This window comes from Herpailurus yagouaroundi, unplaced genomic scaffold (assembly GCF_014898765.1).
Source record: "Herpailurus yagouaroundi ecotype Mexico unplaced genomic scaffold, PumYag 67641, whole genome shotgun sequence".
NCBI lineage: Eukaryota > Metazoa > Chordata > Mammalia > Carnivora > Felidae > Herpailurus > Herpailurus yagouaroundi.
In genome coordinates this window covers 3,381,937-3,392,567 of record NW_024420442.1, presented here as the reverse complement: position 1 = coordinate 3,392,567, position 10,631 = coordinate 3,381,937, and the positions used below count along the sequence as shown (strand labels likewise).

At 42.5% G+C, this 10,631-nt stretch overlaps 1 long non-coding RNA gene across 2 annotated transcripts; it reads left to right on the top strand.

Moving 5' to 3' along the window:
• Window positions 1-591: 591 nt before the first annotated feature.
• LOC121025486 (uncharacterized) lies at window positions 592-6,962 on the top strand. 2 transcript variants are annotated; one of them, XR_005788069.1, is made up of 3 exons: window positions 592-1,347; window positions 2,097-2,548; window positions 6,915-6,962. It is a non-coding gene; the product is annotated as an uncharacterized LOC121025486 (long non-coding RNA). The 2 variants fall into 2 exon arrangements; XR_005788070.1 differs by having other exon boundaries at window positions 595-1,347; window positions 2,097-2,370.
• The last annotated feature ends 3,669 nt before the right edge of the window (window positions 6,963-10,631 follow it).

Sequence of the window (10,631 nt, the reverse complement as noted above, 5' to 3'; positions counted from 1 at the left end):
AATGAATAAACGTTAAAAAAAATTTTTTAATGTCCTCAATGCATGTAGAGTCTCTCAATCATGTCTTGTTTTTATCATGTTTCTTTCTCGTATCATATGACCTTACTGAGGCAGACATTTCTCATTTCTTTTTCTTTTTTTTAGTAGTCTCCATGCTCAATGTGTGGCTCGAAATCACGACCCTGAGATCAAGAGTCACATGCTCCACCGACTGAGCCAACCCGGCCAGGCAAACATTTCTAAGCAGAGGTATAAGATGATTAGTTCCTTCTGCAGCACAGGATGTCACAGAAGTGACAGAATCAATTTTCAGAGAGTTTCGGGAATAACAATTTTTTTTTAGTTATGAGTCAGGATTTGTGAGCATTGTTTTTTTTCTTTTCCAAATTTACCAGTGTCCTTATTTCTTTTTTTTTTAATTTTTTTTAATGTTTTATTTATTTTTGAGACAGGGAGAGACAGAGCATGAACAGCGGAGGGTCGGAGAGAGGGAGAGACAGAATCCGAAACAGGCTCCAGGCTCCGAGCTGTCAGCACAGAGCCCAACGCGGGGCTCGAACCCACGGACCATGAGATCATGACCTGAGCCGAAGTCGGCCGCTCAACCGACTGAGCCACCCAGGCGCCCCCAGTGTCCTTATTTCTTGCAGCTAATTGCTTTCTTCCAGCACTTAGAAAATCTGCAGAAAGAATGTGAGAGCAGTCCTGTCTGCATGGGTGCAATTTCTTAAGGAAGGGACCCTTGCATATCTGAACATGATCTCTCCCTTTGAGCTCAAGATGGGTGCTCAGGGGAACGTATAGAAAAGGACAGTCCCAGCCCCTCCCAAAAGGGAACTAGGCATTGGAGGAGCAATGGAAAAGTCCAGAAGAAGATGCACATGACAGAGCTGTGCCAGATGTGGTGTGATTATTGATTCTGTTCCAAGTAGTCTTGGACTGTGATCAAAATCAGAAAAAAAAAAGTGCTTTAACAGAAAATGTACCCAGGTAATATCAGTTTCTGGCTCAAGCTGGCCAGTGAATGCATGTACACGGCAGAGCCTGTTTGAAAGACTACTTTGGAATATTTTTTTAAATTTTATTTTAGAAAGAGAGAGCACGCAGACAATGGGGAGAGACAGAGAAACGTAAGCAGGCTCCACACTCAGCGCAGAGCTCAACGTGGGGATCAATCCCATGTCTCTGGGATCACGACCTGAGCCACAATCATGAGTCGGACCCTCAACCGACTGAGCCACCTGGGCACCCCTTGAGAGACTACTTTGGAAGCCAGATCATGGACGACCAAGTTCACTGCCTCAACTGCCCCAAACCAAAGTGCCCTTTGTGGCCACCTGTAGTCAGGTAAGTGCTTACTCATCTGGAAGCTCACTTCCCAATGGGAACCTGCTTCTCAAGAACTTCATTGAAGAGGCTCACCAGGACATTCCCAGGCCTGCAGCCAGGCCTTAATCTGTTTTCTGTATCCAGCAAGAATGATGCTTGTATCTCACTTTAGGGGTACACAAATCTAAATCCACCTCTGCTGACCCTGAAATCAGCAGTCCTCCACAGGGCAAGTGCTTTTTTTTTAAGTTTATTCATTTATTTTGAGAGAGACAGAGACAACACGGGTGGGGAAGGGGCAGAGAGAGAGAGGGAGACAGAGAATCCCAAGCAGGCTCCACGTGGTCAGCGTGGAGCATGACATGGGGCTCGAACTCACAAAACAGATCATGACCTGAGCCGAAACCAAGAGTCGGACGCTTAACCGACTGAGCCACCCAGGCTCTCCCACAAGTGTTATTTTGTAGTGCTGGCCATTTGCTTTGTAAACCTGCTATAAATCCCATCATCCTGGGGGACGTTCTAGCCTTTCTTTTCATGAGCTTAGTGTCTGTGGCCCACATCTCCTAGATGGGTTAATCTGGTTATTTGTAGCATTTAAGCAAAGTACAGCCACAGTTGGTTGGAGCCTGGAGTGAGAAGAAGGCTCTACATGGCTAAGCAGCTGAACTGGCCCAGAATCCTAAGGGTTTCCCTGTGTTGTAGCACCAGGGACCGAACTGGCCAGGAAGACGTCCAACTTTGTCACACGTTCTGCTTCCTTCCAGGGGAAAGGACTAGTGCCAGAGGAATCATTTGCGTATTATGACCACGTTCTCCTCCAGTCCTCCCGGGACCTGATGGGGGTGTGCTGACCTTGGCTCCCATTCATGCTGCCAGCTGTGATGGCTCCACCATGGGCATGTGTGCCCGCCACAGTTATGCCTTCTGTATTCTGTGCCAACCGACCCCCTCTTAGAGCCCCTCCACAGGAGATGACTGTAGGATGTTGGGATGTGTGAACTTGACAAACTAGAAAAAAAAAGCCTCTTCATTTTAATGGTAATTTTATTTCTTTTATTTCTTTATTTCATCATTTATGCTCTTGGCATAACCTGTTGTAGGTTCTGGGAATACAGCGTCGAACCAAAGACACAAACACCTCTTGTCGGCACGGAGCTTACTTTCTACCGGTGGGGACACAGGCAATGAGCCAAGCAAACAAGGATATTACGAGGTGGTAAGAGCTAAAGGGGAAACATGGAGCAGGGACATGGTGTAAAATGTTTCCAGGAGAGGAGGAAGAGACGAAATTTTAGTTAGAATGTGCAGTAAAGACCTCCTGGTGAATTGGTTTGGAGTAGAGGCCAGAAGAAAGTGAGAGGACAAGCCTTTACAGATACCTTGGGGCAGGGCTCTCCAAACAGAAACAATAGTTACGTAACTTCTACCCCTGAGCACAGCATGTAGATCATGGGGGACAAATGAAGAACCATGTAAGCCACCCGTATGTTGCTTCCATGGCACATATCTTTGATGAGTCGATGAGCGCTTTCCCACAGTACCCAGATATGGCCTTGGAATCCTCTCGAACACAGCTTGTATTAACTTGCCATTGCTGCCATAACAAACTGCCACAAACTCAAGTCACTCAACACGAATTTCTTATCTCTCGCTTCTGTAGGTCAGCAGTCTAGGTAATCTGTCGCTCCGTGGATCCGTTGTTTACAATGTCACAGGACTGACAGGGTGCCTGGATGGCTTAGTCGGTTAAGCCATCTGACTTAACCGGTTAGTCGGTTAGTCTGACTTCGGCTCAGGTCATGATCTCACAGTTCGTGAGTTCGAGCCCCGCATCGGGCTCTGTGCTGACAGCTCGGAGCCTGGAGCCTGCTTTGGATTCTGTGTCTCCCTCTCTCTCTCCTCCTCCCCCACTCATACTCTTCTCTCAAAAGTGAAAACACATTTAAAAAAATGTCACAGGGCTGAAATCAAGCCGTCAACAGGCCTGCGTTTCTTTCAGGAGGTTTTGGGGATGAATTCACCACCCAGCTCATGTAGGTTTTTAGCTAAATTCAGTTCCTTATAGCTTGGGGACTAAGGACCTCATTTCCTTGTCGTCTGTCAGCCGAGAGGCAGTTTTTGCTTCTAGAAACTGCTCTCATTCCTTCTCACGCTTTTCACATGGCTTTCCTTCAGCAACAGCTGGTGGAGCCCCGCCCACAATCTGCATCTCTCCACCTGCTCCTTCTCCCACATGTCTGTTGCCTCTGGCCGGTGAAGTTCTCTGCTTTTAAAAGCTTCTGTGATCAGACCGGCCCCACGCAGCTAACCCAGGATAGTGTCCCTCTGTTAAGGTCCATAACCTTAACTGTATCTGCCAAGTGTCCTTTTTGGTACGTAACGTAATAGAGTCAGGGGATATAGGGATTTGTGCATGGACACCTCTGGTGAACTATTCCATCTACCACATGACAATCCAGAGAGCTATCACTAGTTGGCATAGGAAGAGGAGATGAAACGTGTTTGCCATCCCTGATCTAGATCATGATAGGGAATTGTAGGCCTTTTGCATCCACACATCTAGACTTTGGTTCAGCCCATTGCAACCTGGGTGTTGTTTTCTTTTTTCTTTTCTTTTCTTTTTTTTTTTTTTTTTTTAGTGTTTATTGATTTTTGAGAGAAAGAGACAGAGCGCAGGCAGGGGAGGGGCAGAAAGAGAGGGAGACACAGAATCCAAAGCAGGCTCTCCAGGCTCTGGGCTGTCAATACAGAGCCTGACGCGGAGCTCAAACTCACCGACCGTGAGATCATGACCTGAGCCAAAGCTGGACGCTCAACCGACTGAGCTGCCCAGGCACCCCTGTGTGTTAGTTTTCTATTGTTGTGTGACATGTTGCCCCGAACTTAGCCACTTAAACCAATGCAAATTTATTATATCATTTCTTTGTGTCAGAGGAGTCTGAGCATAGCTTAACGGGATCCTCCATTCACGCTCTCACGACCTGTAATCAAGGTGTCAGTCAGACCATGTTCTTATCTGGAGCCTTGACTAGGGAAGCATCTACTCCGAAGCTCATTCAGGTTGTTGGCAGAATCCATTTCCTCGTGGTTTTGGGGCCACGGTCCCTATTTGTTAGCTGCCTCTCTGCCAAAGGGCACTCTCAGCTTCTAGAAGCTGCCTGAAATTCTTGGCCATGGGGCCCTCACCATAGACAATCTCACATCATTGTAGGTTACTTTTTCAGAGCCAGCAAGGGGAGTCCCTCTCTCTCTGTGTCTCTCTCTAGTCTGTTAACACATAGTCTTTAAGTTTGATTCTTTTTTTAAAGTCCATTTTATTTATTTTGATGGAGAGATAGAGGCAGAGAGAGAGAGACAGAGAGAGACAGAGAGAGACAGAGAGAGACAGAGAGAGACAGAGAGAGAGAGAATCCCAAGCAGGTGCTACACTATCAGCACAGAGCCTGACATGGGGCTCAATCTCACAAACTGTGAGATCATGACCTGAGCTGAAATCCAGAGTCAGACGCTTAACCAACTGAACCACCCAGACACCCCACACATAGTCTTGTAGAAGGTAACATACAGCAGTGACATCCCATCACTCTTGCCATATTCTGTCAGTGAGAAGCAAATCACAAATCCCACTCACATTCAAGGTGGAGATGATACAGGGTATGAACATAGGGGCCACCACAGGGTCTATCCATGACAGCCAATTTGATGACTTACTTAGAAAACTCTGTATTTTTGTTAAGACTTCCTACTCGGAAAATGAAAATTGCCACTACATAAAATTTTCTTACCCAAAGTGAATGAGGGCTTCACTTTTCAAAGTAGTTTCGGAGTGCCTGGCAGGTTCAGTCAGAAGACCATACAGCTCTTGATCTTGGAGTCATGAATTCAAGCCCCATGTTGGGTGTAGAGATTATGTAAATAAAGAAAAATAAAAAACTTAAAAACAAAAACCAAAGTGCTTCCATAACTCTTCATTTCACATTGATTGTTCTGAATATCACACCCTTTGAAGTCAAATGGCTTACAAAGCCAAACTGCACGTGTATGTGAGCACACACACACACACACACACACACATTTAAGTTTGTTCTCAGACCTGCTTATCCTGGGATATAGCACCCCTGGCATGGGGCTCTGGAAATGTAGACATTTTTCTATTAACCTGAGTATATGATGTTTGCTTTAGATTTTATTGTTCCTGGTGTTTGTGACTAAATTGAATTTAGTGATAAGTCCCTATTACCTAACTGAGGAAGTTCTCATTATATTTAATTATTTCATAACATGCCTCAGGCCTTGCAACAGAGTGGAGGGGTTGGCACCAGGTGCTGATTGAGATTTTTTAAAAAATCACTTAGCCATTTTAAATTGCATACTTGAAATATAAGCAATTTTCAATTCTAGCATGAACATGTAATTATCATACTCCCCTTCGAGCATCTATGTTTGGTTTGTACCTATTGCTTATCAGAAGGTTTGCTCATTATTTAGCTAAGGAACACTTGCTAAGTATTTTGTTTTACTAGCCACACTAAATATTAAGCATGAAATAAAAGGTATTTGTCATGGTTCCTGTCTATCTCAACCCTGCATGGGAAAAGGGAAAATTAGGGAATGGTTGTACTGGATCTCCTGGAAGAAGTGAGTTTCTCTTTGGTTTTATAGTCCTGATGGTTTTCGTTTCTATCTTTATCTCCAGACATTTTTTTTCACGTTTGTTTATTTTGAGAGAGAAATGGGTAGGGGCAGAGATAGAGGGAGAGAGAGAATCCCAAGCTGTGGGGGATAAGCTTAGGAATCCCCCGGGCTTACACCAATGGGTTGACAAGGCATAAAGAAATACAAAGTCATAAAATGCTCACAGCCGAGTTTGGGGAAACCAGATTGGCACTCCCAGAATAGGGGGGTGCAAAGACACCCCAAGAGTAGGGAGGCACAAAGGTGCCAGGATTAGAGAGGTGCAAAAGCACCCCTATTTTTGGTGAGAGGGTGCAGAGCCCCCCAAAATAGAGGCAAAGGCCTGAAATAGAAACGGCACAAAGGTGCCCAATACATAGGAATAACAAGATTATATATCCAGGCTGAAAGCACCCCAAATTTAGTACTATAGCAGAAAGCTGCTTTCACAGGAGAATAGGGCCAGGTTAGGTAAATTGGTGAATTGGACTATGGACCCACTGCCCTGCAGGCAAAGCAGTCCAGAATGGAGATGGTTAACAAAACAAAAGGTGCCTTGTCAACCCTGAGGTTACTCCCCCTACCTGTCTCATCCACTAGGCTGGCTAAGGTAAACAGAGATGCTGCCTCAAGTCTGCTGTAAACAACCCTCCTCCCGACTGCCCGGGGGCCCGGATTTTGTTTTGTATTAACCCAAACCCCTAACCACGAATATCTTCAAGACTCCCTTTCCCTCATGTCCACAAGTTAATGTTCACAGATGCATTGTCCCTTTGTGCATGTCCATTGCCATGTTTGTAAGCCTTCTGATCCTAATAAAAATGGGGCAAGGACCCTTATTCAGGGCTCTTGTCTTTTCCCAGACATTAGCCATCTCTCACTTTAATCCTGCATCCGCTCTTTTGCAGGCCAAAAAAGAACTTTAGACTTAGAGTCTACGACACCAAGCAGGCTCCACGCTGTCAATGCAGAGTCCGACTCAGGGCTTGAACCCATGAAATGTGAGATCATGACCTGAGCCAAAATCAAGAGTCGAACACTTAACCAACTGAGCCACCTAACCACCCCTCCCTCTGGAAATGTGGTGGGTATAAGATGTCACGTACTAGCTATATGTAGTATTTCTGCTGGATTTGGTTGCATTCTCTGTCAAGAACAAAATCCTTAGAAGCATTTTAGTGATCCTGCCTCTGCCTGTTTTAACCAGTTTTGTATACAAACTTCCCCAGGCACAAGAGTAACTTTGTTGGGGCGTATAATTTGCAGAATGTAAATCTGGTGCTTAACTAAGTACTCAAATTCATTTAGAAATCCCCTTAAATGTATTACAAGTATTAGTGACATTTTATATAATTTTCTTGAAAATGAGTTTTATGATGGCGACATATATCATGTCTGGAAATACTTATTTCTATATCCTTTCCTTGCCCAATTTATTTTTATTGTCAAATTATCACAAATGCTCAGGAAAATTGAAGGAATACTGGGATAATGAACCTGGCACATCTTTTACCTATATACTTAAAAAAATTTTTTTTAATATTTATTTATTTTTGAGAGAGACAGGAATGCAAGTGGGTTAGGGGCAGAGAGAGGGGGAGACACAGAACCTGAAGCAGGCTCCAGGCTCCGAGCTGTCAGCACAGAGCCCGACACGGGGCTCGAACTCACAAGCTGTGAGATCATGACCTGAGCTGAAGTCAGACACTCAACTGACTGAGCCACCCAGGTGCCCCTCACCTATATACTTTTTTAATGTAAATGCTGTCATATTTGTTTTCTCTGTGTCTGTCTCCTGAACCTTGTGAAAATAAGTTACAGCTGTCATGGCACTTATAATTCTAGATATATCCATTAAACTTCTTCAAAAAAGAAGTGTTCCTTCATAACCACAATGCTATTGCCACATTTAAAAACAATTAACAATAATGTAATAATATCATCATATACCTAGTCCATATTCAAATTTCCCCAATTACCCAAATGTCTTTTATAGCTATTTTGAGAATAAGTATCTAGTTCATGCATTGCACTTGTGTTTAGATATTACGTCTCTTCAGATTCTCTTAATCTATAACACATCTATGGTAAAACCTTGGTTTGCGAGCATAATTTGTTCTGGAAACATGCTTATAATCCAAAGCACTTGTATATCAAAGTGAATTTCAAGAACCATTGGCTCAGTTATGATCATGTGACATTCAGCATCATGTACTACTTGTATTGCAAGACATCACTCATTTATCAAGTTAAAATTTATTTTAAATTAAAATTTATTCCACTCATCTTGCAGAACACTCCCAGAACAAGTTACTTGCAATCCAAGGTTTTACTGTATATACCACCTTCCTTATGACATTGGCTTTTTGAAAAGTTGTCTTGTAAGGAAAGAATTATGAAAGCAGCAAGGGGAAAAAAGTTCTTAACCTATAAAGGAAGACAGATCAGGTTCACAGCAGACCTATCCACAGAAACTTGGCAGGCTAGAAAGGAGTGGCAGGATATATTCAACATACTGAACCGGAAAAATCTGCAGCCAAGAATTCTTTATCCAACAAGACTGTCAATCAAAATAGAAGGAGAGAGAGATAAAGAGTTTCTCAGACAAACAAAACTAAACTAAAGGAGTTTATGACCACTAAACCAGCCCTGCAAGAAATTTTAAGGCGGAGTCTTTGAGTGGAGAAAAGACAAAACAAAGCAAAACTAAAAAGACCCAAAGCAACAAAGACTAGAAAGGACCAGAGAACATCACCAGAAACACCAATTCTACTGGCAACACAACGGCACTAAATTCATATCTTTCAGTACTTACTCTAAATGTAAATGGACTAAATGCTCCAATCAAAAGACACAGGGTACCAGAATGGATAAGAAAACAAGACCCATCTATATGCTGCTTACAAGAGATCTATTTTAGACCTAAAGACACCTGCAAATTTAAAGTCAGGGGATAGAGAACCATCTATCATGCTACAGTCATCAAAAGAAAGCTGGAGTAGCCATACTTACATCAGACAAACTATATTTTAAAATAAAAGCTATAACAAGAGATGACAAAGGGCATTGTATCATAATTAAGGGGTCTATCTACCAAGAAGATCTAACAATTGTAAATAATTATGCCCCCCAGGATGTATTCAATGTGCTAAATCGGAAAAATATGAAGCCAAGAACGTTTTATCCAGCAAGGCTGTCATTCAAAATAGAAGGAGAGGTAAAAAGTTTCCCAGACAAATAAAAATTAAAGGAGTTCGTGACCACTAAACCAGCCCTGCAAAAAAATTTAAGGGGGACTCTGAGGGGAGAAAAGATGAAAAAAAAGAGACCAAAAGCAACAAAGACTAGAAAGGACCATAGAACACCACTGGAAACACCAACTCTACAGGCAACATAATGGCAATAAATTCATATATTTCAGTACTCACTCTAAATGTCAATGGACTAAACGCTCCAATCAAAAGACCTAGGGTAACAAAATGGATAAGAAAACAAGATCCATCTATATGCTGTTTACAAGAGACCCACTTTATACCTAAAGACACCTTCAGATTGAAAGTAGGGGGTTGGAGAACTATGTATCATGCTAATGGTCGCCAAAAGAAAGCCAGAGTAGCCATACTTATATCAGACAACATAGATCTTAAAATAAAGACTGTAACAAGAGATGCAGAAGGGCATTATATCATAATGAAGGGGTCTATCCATCAAGAGCTAACAATTGTAAACATTTATGCTCCAAATGTGGGAGTACTCAAATATATAAATCAATTAGTCACAAACAGAAAGAAACTCATTGATAATAATATCACAATAGTAGGGGACTTGAACACCCACCTACAGCAATGGACAGATCATCTAAACAGAAAATCAACAAGGACACAATGGCTTGGAATGACACACTGGACCAGATGGACTTCACAGATATGTTCAGAACATTTCATTCTAAAGCAGTGGAATACATATTCTTCTCCAGTGCATATGGAACATTCTCCAGAATAGATCACATGCTGGAACACAAATCAGCCCTTAACAAGTACAAAGATTGAGATCGTACCATGCATATTTTCAGATCACAATGCTATGAAACTCAAAATCAACCACAAGAAAAAATTTGGAAAGATGACAAATACTTGGAGACTAAAGAACATCCTACTAAAGAATGAATGGGCTAACCAAGAAGTTGAAGAGGAAATTAAAAAGTACATAAATGATAACACCACAGCCCAAAACCTCTGGGATGGAGCAAAGGCAGTCATAAGGGGGAAGCATGTAGCAATCCAGGCCTTCCTAAAGAAGACAGAAGGAAGAGGGTTGTGTCTCAGATATATAACCTAACCTTACACCTTAAGGAGCTGGAAAAAGAACAGCAAATAAAGCCCCAAACCATCAGAAGACAGGAAATAATAAAGATCAGAGCAGAAATCAATGCTATCGACACCAAAACAAAACAAAACAAAAAGAAAAAAAAACAGTAGAATAGATCAATGAAACCAGAAGCTGGTTCTTTGAATTAACAAAATTGATAAACCCTGGCCAGACTGATCAAAAAGAAAAAGGAAAGGACCCAAATAAATAAAATCAAGAATGAAAGAGGAAAGAGGCACCTGGGTGGCCCTGTTGGT